Source organism: Panthera tigris, chromosome B4, assembly GCF_018350195.1.
Source record: "Panthera tigris isolate Pti1 chromosome B4, P.tigris_Pti1_mat1.1, whole genome shotgun sequence".
In the NCBI taxonomy this organism is placed as follows: Eukaryota; Metazoa; Chordata; class Mammalia; order Carnivora; family Felidae; genus Panthera; species Panthera tigris.
The window spans coordinates 27,841,315-27,855,419 of NC_056666.1; the positions used below are offsets into that span (position 1 = coordinate 27,841,315).

The 14,105-nt window shown below is 34.9% G+C and overlaps 1 protein-coding gene across 6 annotated transcripts in view; it reads right to left on the minus strand.

The window, feature by feature from the left end:
* Positions 1–14,105, minus strand: part of ZNF438 (zinc finger protein 438) — a 166,583-nt gene that overhangs the window by 112,499 nt on the left and 39,979 nt on the right. For 2 of the 6 annotated variants that reach the window (XR_006219713.1, XR_006219712.1), the window contains exon 3: positions 4,509–4,623. The exons of 3 other annotated variants lie outside the window; for them this stretch is intronic. The gene's annotated coding sequence lies outside the window, so the exon portion shown is untranslated. Of the gene's footprint in view, positions 1–3,153; positions 3,242–4,508; positions 4,624–14,105 lie in introns of all 6 variants that reach the window. One more of the 6 variants, XM_042991326.1, reaches the window with a different exon arrangement.

Sequence of the window (14,105 nt, forward strand, 5' to 3'; positions counted from 1 at the left end):
TCCCATAAAAATTCTCAGAGCTCCCACTGCCGCAGCCTCGATTTCCTCATACCAGAATGATGAAGGGCAAAAGTGAAAAGCAACTTTCAAAAACAAACCTCCTTCCACCTGGGTGTTGTATCCTGTAACTGTTCCCCAAAATAAGGACACTGTCACAGGCATAGGTTTTAAAATCCTTAACTACTGAGGAAACGTCTGGGGTTGTCTGTTCTTCATTTAGAATGAGTCAAATATGACACACACTACCTCTTCATTCCTAAAAGGTGAGGAGTCACCCTCACATTCCCAGCCTTGTGGCAGAGACAGCTGTTCCAAGGACTTGGCTAACTGAATAAGAATAACACAACTCACAGAACTACAAGTTATACTCTTAGCAACTTTTAAAAATCATTCTAAATGTGTATTTTTGAAGTCTTATTAAAGAATGATAAACTACTGGGGCACCAGTTGGTTGAGCGTCCAACTTTGGCTCAGGTCACCGTCTCACAGTTGTGAGTTCGAGCCCCACATTGGGCTCTCTGCCGTCAGTGCAGAGCCCGCTTCGAATCCTCTATTCCCCTCTCTCTCTGTATCTCCTCCATTCATTCTCTCAAAAATAAGTGAACATTAAAAAAAGAAAAGAATGATAAACTACTGGCATTAGTAATTTAATGCAAATGTGAGGTATAATGAAGGTGAAAATTTATTCATATAAAACCAACTATTTCGACTTACCTCTGAAGCTCTAATTAAAAATCTCTCCTCCAAGGCTCTTCCTAACTTCTAATTCTTGTCTGTGCTATACTGATGCTGGCTTCAAAATTCTACGTTTCCCTCTAGTTTATGACCATAACTTAGATTTGAAGATTATTAAACTAAATTATATGAAAAATGCTAAATATCTTATCCAGCGCATAGTAACAAGTCAATAAATGTCAGCTGCTATTAGTAACATTATTGAAGATTTAAAAACAAAACATACAATGGAAGGCCATATTTCAAATGAACATGCAAACAATACATTCTGTGGATTATTTTTTAAATATTTATGCAAAACATAAACAGCTGTTCAATGCATATAAATATATGCATATAAATATTAAAAAAACAGTTTGGAAGAATAAATGGCAAAATGATGACCTCTGGGAGGATTGGAGGGTGGTGGTCAAAGGGAACTTTTTAAACAAGGGTATGTATTCCATCTGTAAATAAAATTCAGTTTTTGAAAAGCAAAATAGAAAATACATTTACACAAAATATCTTCGTAAGTTTCTTCAATCCCATGGTTGATTTCAGTAGTACATGAAAAGTTTACTTTTATTTTTAGTTAATGTATTCAAATGATGTCTAAAATCTCATTTTCTTTAGTAAGACCATTCAAACTTTGTTACATACTGCTTTCTATAATCTTCCTAGTGACATTCCTAATTGCTATATTAAAAATACCTGCTTGTGCAAGAAAAATATATTTTATTAAGTTTTAGAACAACTCAATGTATTTAATAAAGGGGCAAGGAGTCTTTCAAAGTCCAGGAAGCCATAAATCAGAACTTCTACATAAAAAGACTACCTTTTCCCCTTAAATTTGCTATGTGTTTACATTTAATAAACCACAGACAAAGAGTCAAGTCCTTGATTCTATTTAAAGCCAAAGGGCTGCCTATTTAAAATCACCATAACAATCTCAAATGTCCTGAGTGTTGCTCTAATTAAAAATCTCTCCTCCAAGGCTCTTCCTAACTTCTAATTCTTGTCTGTGCTATACTGATGCTGGCTTCAAAATTCTACCTTTCCCTCTAGTTTATGACCATAACTTAGACTTTTTCATCCCATTCTTTTTTCCTTCAGATCATCTAGATTTGAGCCTATAAACTGTGGGCAAACCAGGTCACAAGAGCTCTTATTAACTCCCTCAGTGCAGCAAATAGCAGGCCTCCTGTGGTTCAGGCATGGAGGTAAGCCACATGTGCCACAGACCCAACCAGCCTGGGCTCCTTCAATTTACGAATCCAGTTTATAAATTAAAGGCCTCCAGGGTTGTAAAAAGAGACCCACATCTCAACGGATGAGCGTTAGAGAAAGTAACCTCTTCCTTGTCCAGGAGACACTGGGCTGAATAGGAACTCCCCACCTCAAAGAGCTGTGGGATTCCATGATTGTGGGAGGCTGTGCAATCTCTTTAGATATATTCAAAACTCAAGAAAGCCCTTTCCTGTAAATTAATGGGATAGAGTATTTGATCAAAAGGTATCTTCCTCTAATTTCAAATAAAATATTCTACTTATAATTTGTAGCTGGTACAGGGTAATTCCAATAATAATTATAATAATATACAGCTTTATTTGTAGAAAATGAAAAGCACATGTATCAACAATGTTTATTCTTCTCCTGGATGCTCAGCTATGACTCATTAATATTAAGCTGCTATACCTACAAAAACATATGATGGTTCCTCCAGTAGTTGATGCTCTTAATTTTTAACACCTTAACTTTGCACAGTAGAACTTCGAACTTTGGTAAAAAGTCCTAGATCTACTATATACTAATTGTCATTGGTCAAGTTACTCGAATGCTCTATGCCTCAGTTTCTAGACTAATGTAAATACTTACCTTAAAGGACGACTGTAAGGATCACTTAACTTGTTATACATAAAATACTAGCATGGTGCCTGACACAGAGTAAAACACTGTACAATTTTTGGCTGTTATTATTACCCTTACCATCAGAAATGTATAGCTCTTGGAAAAAAACAAATTTAAGCACAGATCACTGCAACCATTGAAGAAATAGGTTCTTTGAGACTGTTTAGTTCTATTAGAACACATTCAAAGTTCCCTACATCATTCTCTCCTGTGCATTCTGATGATTTATTCCCTCCAAATGCTTCAGCGTACCCTGTGCTCTAGTTATCCATTTATTCATCTCCCTCTGGACTATAAATGTCTTGAGAACAGGGATTCTATCTTGCCTTGTAGTCTCAACATCTAGCAGAGAGCCTTTCGGAGAGCAAATGCTCTATAAAAACTTAAATGAAACATACCCTTAGCAATTTAACCTCACAAGCCCTTGGCCATGACATCAACTTCCTCGTGCAGAGCTGTGTTTTGCAACTCTTTATTCAAATCACCAAACAGAAGGTATATAACCTTTTACACGATAAAGACATACAGTACCCCTCTATGTACAAGCTGAAGAGGAATCCAGTGTCCCACAGAAGAGTCTAGAATTCAGGTTGTTACTATCAGTAATAAAGGTCTTCCTCTACCAAGAAAAAAAAAGTATTAGCCATTTATCTGTCTACCTACTCAAGTTTAGTTCTTAAGGACAGAGGCTACTGAATGTTGATCTCTGCATCCCTAGGTGGGTCTACCATTCAATGGCACTTTATAAAAGCCTATCACCTGCATTTTTTATCCAAGCTTCTAGTTTATTTTGAATTTTACTTGAATTTATTCATGACATGTCTTTATTTACTAGAACAAAAAACAAAATTTCTGAAATGAAACAATTCTCTTTTTTTCCCTAGATGCTCTTGGTAGAGAGGGAAATAAAACCCCTCACAGTGATGACCACAGAGAAGAGAAGCAACCAATGTCTGCTGCATGATCTTTTCCATGCTGCTCTGGATGAAGCCTTTGTCAGTGGCTCATCCTCCAGAATTGAGCCAGAACAAAGCCTTTCTTCAAAAAGAGTCACCCTTTGACTGCGGTATAGATTGTATTCAGTCAGCACTGTTTCCTCACTCTTTCACAGCTGTGACATGTTCATTATTTCAAAATTCTATCTGCCCACCCTGCTTATGACCATGCCCAGTTCAGCTTATGACAAAAAGCCAGCTTGGGCAGCATCCTATTGCTGATCTCATGAAACATAAATTCAGCAGTAGCAGCCTTTTTACCACTCAGGAGCCCAGCAATGACAGACCTTCAGTGTGATCTTTAGCCTGATGTCTGAGTATTATCACACAGTGGGCCTACCTCCCAGCATTCTCAATCCGAAGCACACATCGCAATGTAAAAGGTAATAACTTTCTGGGAGTCTAGATAAATATCTTTCTCAGGGAAAAATAGTGATTTAACATTCCTCTGAGTCATTCTATTACCAAACTACTTCCAGGTGTTATAATTGGGACTCCCCACCACAACATGTGTCACTTACCTAATATTAGGTCAGAGCATAAATACACAAGTCACATAGGATCCCTTCTTCTAACTCTCCTACTCAAAGTAGTAAGATAAGTGATTTATTCCTCTTGACTTTGCAAGATGAAATTAAGATGACTTCTTTGCTTAATGAAATTAAAAATAAAAATGCTGTCAAACAGAAACTTCTTTGCTATCCTTGGTGCCCTGGTCAGTCATGGAGTTTTAAAGTTAGAAAGGATCCCAGCGAGTCATCTTCCTCATTTAACAGACCTAGCCTGAGGCCCAGGAAAGTTGAGTGGTTTGCCAGGGTCACACAAAAAAACAGAGAACCAAAGCTGGAAAAAGGCTTTCCTGCCTCCTCAGCCCATGTGCTTTCCACATACCACACTAAGATGAGACTCTTGCCAAGAACTTCACCATGACCCACAATCCTGGAGAGGCCGTTCTCAGCTTCACCTCACTCCCTACATCTTGGTAGTCCAGCCACATAATTATCTGCTAAAAAACAAAATATGAGAAAGACAAGACTTCCATCTCTAAAAATAGCTTCAACATCACTGTTTTCTTAAAGATATTACCCCTACCAACCGCTACAGGCTTCTTCCTTCCACACTGTTTCTAAGACAAGTGTAAGTGTTATCTAAGTATTATCTAAGATCCTACTCCCCTAAATAGTCCTCAAGTATATTGGGAAAAAAATGGGAAAGCCCCACATACAAGCACCCTTATTAATAGAAAGGGAATGGAGCTGACACCCACTTGAGGTCACCACATGACTAGGAGCATTCAAGGTACGGTAATAGCCTATCAGAGACTCAAAGCAGAAAGAGGACAGCTTCTGTCACTGAATAAATATTAATGAGAATCTAAGTGCCATGCCCTTTGTAACTTGATATAGGAATGACAGGGACATCTTAGAAAACAAGCTGACTAGTAAATAACTGTGAATATTCCCACAAATTCAAAAAATCAAAACCAAATTAAACAAAGATAAATGTTAAACCACAGAGCAAAAAGTCCAAAACACAATGGAAACAAAAAATAATTTAAAACAGAAAGCTTTAAACAAGATCAATGAAGTAAAGCCAATTAGATTAATTTTAGCAATAAATATAAATGAGTTAAAATATCCTTAAAAGACAAAGGTTCTCACCAGGTTAAAAAATGAAATCTATGCTCTACTTTTAGTAAATATCTAAAACACATGAAAATAAAGAAAAAATATAAATAAGTACAAAGACATATAGGAAAATATAAACTAAGGTAGCAATATTCATGTCGGCTAAAACACAAAGCACATGGCAAAAATTAGGAAGAGACTCATTATTCTGACACAAGGTATAACTCTTAATTGAGATGCTGACAGCAAATAATACATCGACACACATTCAAAAATAAAAACTGATATAACGAAAAATTAACAAAATAAATTACTGATCTACATCTTTAAACCTTTGACTGACTAAACCAAAAAATAATTATAGAAGAGTTGACAACATAATAAATAATTCTAGTAGAAACCGTACTTCAAATTTTGAATTTTGACTTTTCCCAGGTTAATAGTATGTCATAACATTGAACAACTATAATACTGAACTCTCATGATGCTGGGCAGGGCTGCAGCTCCTAGTCAGCTATGTGATCACGAAGGGAAACAACCAATACACTTAAAACCATGCTGTACACATACAATTTAAGAATTTAGAAAAGTATATCAGTGAATTCTAAGGATGCTAGGGTCCCATCCCAATACATCAAATCATACGCTAGAAAGTGTACTGAGAATTCATTTACTTTCCTTTCTGGTTTAAGGATATTCAATTCATGTATTACTGCTTATATTGTGTATACTGATTTACCTAAATGGATTTGTCAGGCTGACTCAGTTTCAGTCTTACACAGAAGTCTTCTACTGTTAGACAGAAGTTAATCTTTCACTAGTTAAATAACTTTCAAAATTTGTGGAATGTTTTTTTAAAACAACATTACTGAAGTATAGTTTATATACAAATACAAATACAAAATTTTATATACAAAATATATCTTAGTGTACATTTCAATGTATTTTATAAACATATATATCCATATAATCACCACCACTTAGGATCCAGAACACACTCATCATGCCAAAAAGTTCTCTCATACTCAATCCAGGTCAATTACACTGAACTCAGCTACAGGCAATAACTTGTCTGCTTATTGTCACCAAAGATTAAATATGCCTTTTCTAACATTTCTAATGTAGTAATCCAAGGCAGTAAATTGAATCATGGAATTTGTGTTCTTTTGTGTCTGGCTTATATTACTCAGCAAAATGTTTCTGAGATTCATTCATGTTATGTCTATCAGTACTTTATCCCTTTTTATTGCCAAGTAGTATTCCGTTGCATGGATACAGCACAATGTGTTTATCTCGTCACTAGGTGAAGGACATTTGGTCCTAGCTTGAGGCTATCATTAATAAAGCTGCTATGAAAATTCATGTACAAGTGTGTGTGTAAACTCATTTTTATTTCTTTGGGGTAAATATTTACAAGTAAAATTGTTGCATTTTATGGTAATAATATGCTTACCTTTATAACACTGCCAAACTATTTTCTAAAATGGTCTTATCATTTAAAAAAATGGTTTTATCATTTAACTTTCCCTATGGCAAAATATATGAAAGTGGAATTGGTCGACACCCCAGCTAACACTTGCTCTTTTTAAATTTTAACTATTCTGATGAATATACAGTGGTATCTCATTGTATTGATTTGCTGTTTTCTGAGGTCTAATGATGTTGAACCTCTTTTCCTGTGCTGCACTGGCCATTCATTATTTTCTTGTGCATATATTTTTTAACTGAGTTGTCTTATTATTAATGAGTTGTAAAAGTCCTTTATATATTCTGAGCACAAGTCATTTGTCAGGTATACGTATTGTGAATATGTTCTGTTTAAAGATTACCTTTTCATTTTCTTAATGATGTCTTTAGAAGAATAGAAGTTTTAAATTTTGATAGAGTCCCATTTGTCAATCATTCTTCTATGGGTCATGCTTTTTGTGTCCTAAGATCTCTTTGCATATCCCAAGTTCACAAATATTTTCTCCTGTGATTTTTTTTTTTCTAGTTTTAGTCTTTTGAATTTAGAGCCATGATTCTTTTCAAGATATTTTTGTACATGAAGAGGTATGGGTTAAGGTTAATTTTTTCACATTTGGATATCCAGGTGTTCTAACATGTTATATTGAAAGACTATTCTGTCTCCATTTAAATACCTTAGCATCAATATCAAAAATCAATCGACATATGTGTGTGGGTCTATTTCTGGATTCTCTATTCTATTCCATGAATATATGTCTACTTTAGGCCAACACTGCCTTGATCACTGTAGTTTTAAAGAGAAAGCTTTAAAATGTAGAGGAAGTCTTGAAATTAGGTAGTGAAAACTTTCCAATACAGTTCTTCTTTGTCAATTCTTTTTTTTTTTAATTTTTTTTACTTTTCTAGGTCCTTTAAATTTCCATATAAATTCAAAATCCAATTTCTAATTTTTCACTGCTAGTATATACACATAAAACTGATTTTGTAAATCTACCTTGTGTCCTGCAATCTTGTTAAATTCAATTACAAACTCTAGTGGCATTCAGGAGGTTTCTCAGCATTTTCTCTACACATGATCATGTTTTGTCAAATAAAGAGGTTTCATTTCTACTTTGCCAATCTGTATGCCATTTCTTTCTTTTTATCGTTTATTACACTGACTGGGGCTTCCATTATAGTGTTTGACAGGCATAAGGAGGGGAGTGGGGATCCTTGGCTTGCTTCCTATCTTAGGGGGAAAGCATTGGAACTTGTGACTTTAATAAGATTTTAGTTAGAAGTTATATGTAGATGTCTTTTGTCAAGTTGAGAAAGCTCCCTTCTGCTTCTAGTTTCCCAAGAGGTTCGTTCTCTGAATGGCTGTTGAATTTAGTCCAAATGGCTGTTGAATTTAGTCCAATGCTTTCTCTGCAAGGATTGAGAGGATCACATAGCTTTTTTCCCATTTTTCCTGTTAAAGTGATGACTTAGAGTGGAAGAGAGCCAAAGCATAGGAGACTCTTAAAAACTGAGAACTGAGGGTTGATGGGGGGTGGGAGGGAGGGTAGGGTAGGTGATGGGTATTGAAGAGGGCATCTTTTGGGATGAGCACTGGGTGTTGTATGGAAACCAATTTGACAATAAATTTCATATATTAAAAAAATAAAGTGATGACTTATACTAGTGGATTTTCCAATATTAAACCAAACTTGAACCCCAACAATAAACCTGTTTTTATACACTGCTGGATTTGATTTGCTAATTTTTAAAAATTTTTCATCTACATTCATGAAAGATATCTGTTCATAGTTTTCTTGTAATGTCTTTATCTTGATTTGGTATTAATGTAATGTTGGTGTCCTAAATTGAGTTAGGAAGTGTTCTTTCTTCCTCTATTTTCTGAATTATTCCTCTTTTAAATGTTCGATAGAATTCATCAGTTAAAACATGTATGGGCGTAGAGTTATTTTGGTTTGGGGTTTTGGTTTGCTTTGTTTGCATGGAAAGGATTTTAACTAAAATATCACTTCTTTAAAAGATACAGTACTATTCTAATTTTATATTTCTTCCTGAGTCAATTTCAGTAATGTTTGTCTTCCAAGTAATTTATCTGTTTCATCAAAGTTGTCAAACTTATTTCTAGAGGTTTGGAATATTTCTTCTATATGTTTGTTTTTTTTTTTTTTTTTGAAAGAGTGCATGAGTGAGGAAGAAGGGCAGAGGAAGAGAGAGAATCTTAAGTGGGCTCCATGCTTAGTGGACCCCGACGTGGGGCTCGATCCCACAAACGTTGGATCATGACCTGAGTCAAAATCAAGAGTTAGACGCTCAACTGCCTGAGCCACCCAGGCACCCCTATATGTTTGTAATTTCTATAGAATATGTAATGATGCCTCCCCCTTTCAATTCTGATATTATACTTACTAGCGTGTTTTCTTCCTTCTTTATTTTTCTTGATTAGACTAGCTAGAGGTTTATTCATCTTTTCAAGGAGCTTACTTTTGGTTTCCTTGATTATCTGTTGATTAACTGCTTTCTATTTCATCGATTTCTGTTCTTTTTGATCATTTTCTTCCTTCTACTTACTTTAGTTTTAATTTGTTCTTCTTTTCCTAGCTTCTTAAAGTGGACATTTAGATCATTTATTTTACACCTTTCTTCTTTCTAATACATGCATTTAAAGCTAAACATTTGTCTAAACACTGCTTCAGCTATACCCCACATATTCTCACGTGTTTTAATTCTGATTCACTTCAAAACAACTTTTAATTTCCCTTTTTTTTTTTAACCAATGCGTTAGAAGCATACGATATAATTACAAATAATGAGGATTTTTCAGATATCTCTCTGATATTGATTTCTAACCTAATTGTTGGGACCAAAGGACATACTCTGCATAATTTCCGTCATTTTAAACTTAATGAGACTTGTTTTATGTATTAGTATATGCTGGGTTATGTTGATGAATGTTCCATGTGCACTTAAAAAGAATGTATATTCTGCTATTCTTGAATGGAATGTTTTATAAATGTCAATGAAATTACGATAATTTACAGTGTTGTTATACACATCTATAGCCTTCCTGATATTCTTTGTACTTATCCCATCAATTTTACACGAATGCTGAAATGTCCAACTATAATAGAAGATTTCTCAATGTATTCTTTCAGCTTATCAGTTTCTGCTTCATGTATTTTGACAACGTAATATTAGTTGCATTTCAATTTAAAGTTATTATTTCTTCTTGATGAATCAGTCCATTTATCATTATGAAGTGTCCCTTTTTCATCTTATTAACATCACTTGTTCTGAAGTCCACTTTGATATTAACATAGCCACTCCAGTGTTCTTATATTAGAACCTACATTGTATATATTTTTCCACCCTTTTTCTAACCTATTTTAAGACTTTCTTGAGAACAACACAGCGTTTACTCTTTTTTATTCAATCTGACAACTTTTGCCTTTTATTTAGACTACATCATTTAATGTGATTATTGATACAGTTATATGTAGTTCTATCATGTTGTTGTAGGTTTTCTATCTGTCCCTTCTGTTCTTTGTTCCTTTTCCCCTTTTTCCCTATCTTCTTTTGGATTATTTTTTAGGAGTTCATTTCATATCCACCATTGGTTTCTTATTAATTAAAACTGTTTTTTCTAATCCTTTTAAGTGGATGCTCTCTTTAACTTATAATCTACCTTCAAAAAATATTACACGTTCATATATAAAACTCTTGCCACAACATGCTTCCTTTCTCCCATCCAATTCTTTGAGCTATTGTCATACATTTTATTTTTACAGGTTAAAATCCCATTAGATAGACAGTGTTTTATTTTTTGCTTCAAACAGTTACCTTTTTAAAAAACTAAAATGCAAAAAAAAAAATTATGTTTATCCACATATGAACCATTTCAGGTTCAGGGATTCTTTATTCCTTTGTATACTCCAAATTTCCATCTGGTATCATTTTCCTTTTGCTTAAAGAAATTTCTTTAATATTTCTTGTAAGTCTGCTGGTCATAAGTTGTCTCAAGTTTTGAGACCAAAAAAAAGCTATTTCTCCCTTATTTTGTTTCCTTCTTAATTTCCTAAAAATGTTTGTTAGCTATATAATACTATGTTGACAATTTTTTAGCACTGAAAAACATGCTATTAAACTGCCTTCTGGTTTGAACAGTTTCTGAAAAGCCTGCTGCCTAAAATTCTTGACTTTATTCCTTTGTATGCAATATATTTTCTCCCCTCTGACCAGTTTTAAGATTTTTCTCTTTATCATTGATATTCAGCAATTTTCTTATGATGTGCCTTGATGTGTGTGTGTGTGTTATCTTGTCTGGGGTCTTTTTAATTTTTTGGATCTGTGGGTTTATAGTTTACTTCAAACTGGGGAAATTTTCAACCATTATTTATTTAAATTTTTTCCTCTCTCGCCCTCCCCCCAAATCTGAGAATCCATTATACTTAGGTTAGACTCATGGTACTTCTATAGGGCCCCAAGTTGCTGTTCATCTTTTTCAATCTTTGTTCTCTCTATCCTATGGTTGAATTCTCAGTATGTTTTCAAGTTCACTGACCTTGTCTCCCAAAAACTCTAATCTGCACTTAATCACACCTAGTTACTGTATTTTTAAATCTCTGGATGTTCTGATTTTTTCTTTTTTATATTTTGTATTTCACCCCTCATTATGCTTATGACCATGGACCATATTTATAAAAGCTGCTTTAATGTACTTGTCTGCTAATTGCACCATCTCTGTTATTTCAGAGTCTATTTCTATTGTCTCCTGGTTATGAAAATTTTCTCTTGCTTTTTTATTAATTGACTAGATGCAATTTACTGCTAATTTTATGTTGCTGAGTGCTAGATTTTGTTGTATTAATTTATAGAGTGTTAAACTTCTGCCAGACAGTTAAGTTACCTGATTCTTTTGAGGGTTGGTTGTAAGCTCTTTCAGGACTTGTGTAGAGAAACCTTTATTCTAGGGTTCATTCTTATGAAGAGCTGGTAAGTTTTCATTTCTTACAGGCTGCCCTTGCCAGCTTCTAGGGGTTTCAAATTGCATGCACAGTTTGGTGCTCAGCCAGATCCTCAAGAATACCCCTATGCAGGTTTCAGGAATGCTTTCTGTGCCCAACACACTCCTCTCCAGGAGAATGAGATTTTAAGTGAATCAGACTTCCCTATCCTGCCTCCTTACTACTTCCTTCCCTGCTCCACAGTGAAAGATATTTCACTTCTAGATTCAGGTTACTGAACTGTAAAGGTTGAAAGGAAAACTGGCCTCCCTTTAAAAAACTCCCTTTAAAAACTGACTTCCCTTTAAAAACTTGCTTAGCATACCTTACTAAAAAAGGAGGAGGTGATGTAAAAGGTGCTTTATTTACACACACACACACACACACACACACACACACGTGTGTGTATATATGTATGTATGTATGTACATATATACATACACACACACACACACCAGGAATTTAATACAAAAAAAACATAGATTTTGCTTCTTAAGAAGCTTATGCTGAATAGGTAATAATATTGATAAATATTAAAAAGTAGGATTATCTACATCCAAACCATAATTATGCACAAAAAAAGTATTTATTTCATTACCTTTGTTCTTAAAAATATTAGCCCTTTACTACTTGTGTTGGTAGATGCCCGAACTGAAGCCCTCACTAAACCATTAAATAGCCTATATATCTACTGGGGAAAAAAAATGAGCAGATGTTTTTGGGGAGGTTGAAGACATGTATGTGGGTAGCAGGAAGCAAATGTTTCCTCTAAGGCTAGACTGTCATAAGCCAAGTTGGTATCTTTTTTTAATTCAAGTGAAAATAATAATGCAAATATCATTTTCGAGTTTTCTTTGAATTATGTTATAAGCATAACTAAGAGTCACTGAATGGTCTTTTAAAATAAAGATTCTTACCCAGGGATGGGACTAGGGAGAGATGAGTGAGGCATCTAAGGTGTCCATTCACTTCTCCATGGTCCCAGATCTGTTCTTAACAAGCACATAACATGAGAGTACTGAAATTCCTTGCTACTCAGAGTGGGATCCATGCATCGGCATCAACATTACCTGGGAACTTGTTAGAAGTGTAGAATCTTGGGCCCCACCACAGATTTAATCAAAACCTCATTTTAATAAGATATCCAGGTGATTCATATATATATTAAAGTTTGAAAAGCAGGACCCTAGTTTATCCATTTCTTCTATTATTGAACTTCCATATTATTTTCAATTATTTTGCTTTAACTATTTTTCTATAACATTATATAGAACTCTCCTGCATATATCTTTGTGTTCTTGAGTAATTATCTTACCAGAAGGAACACATTAAAGTGGGAATTCTAGGGGTGGCACCTGGGTGGCTCAGCTGCTTAAGTGGCTGACTCTTGATTTCAGCTCAGGTCATGATCTCGAGGTTCGTGGGTTCAAACCCCACACTGGGCTCTGTGCTCACAGCACAGAGCCTGCTTTTGGATCCTGTCTTCCTCTCTCTCTCTCCAACCCTCTCTGACTCGTGTTCATGCACTCTCTCAAAAATAAATAAATGTTAAAAAAATTTTTTTTTAAGTGGGAATTCTAGGTTATTATGTGTTCTTTCAAATTTGAAACTTCTAACCTGCTGTGGTCTGAGAAACCAGTTAACCAGGCTTGTTGGAGTTAGGAGTCAGAGATTCACAGATCAATGTAAAAAGTGGTTATGCACTTGAACTTGAATCCCAGCTCTGACAAAACCAGCCGTGTTAACTATGGGTGATGATGTAACCTGTCCAAGACAGTTTCCTCATCTGTTAAATGGGGACTATAACAGTATATACCTCACAGGATTGCCATGACGATTAAGTTAGTTAAAACAGATAAAGCACTTAAAACATTGTGTTATTTATATGTTTGCAATTAAGAGGAAAACTAGCAAATAAAGAGGCTCTAAGTGCACCTGATATACCATTTTAGGGTCTGAATTTTCAAATATCAACCAAATGTAGCATATAAAAAGCCTCTTTCCTCTCATCCCTGATCCTTGGATCTGTTCTAAGTAGATGAGATTGACAGAGAAAAGTGTATTACATTTAAGAAATGCTCCTTCCCTTTCTTTATTACATCATTATTGGTTTTAGAAGGAATGTGGATATATGCGTCTTCTGCTAAGGCCAGGTGCAATACTTAATCTTGATTGCCTAGATGCAGGAGGTCAAGAACCATGATGCATAGGCAATGGTCACACTACCTATACAATCAAGTCGGTACTACTGTTTATCTCTCCTCCTAGGAGAATTCCTGGCTCAGGGCAAGGCAGGAATCTCAATACAGGACATAATCCAAATTGTAGGTTTTGAGTCAGAGCAGAAGTTTTGTCTGGGTAAGGTCAATACAGTAACGAGCAAGAAGTCACATCTA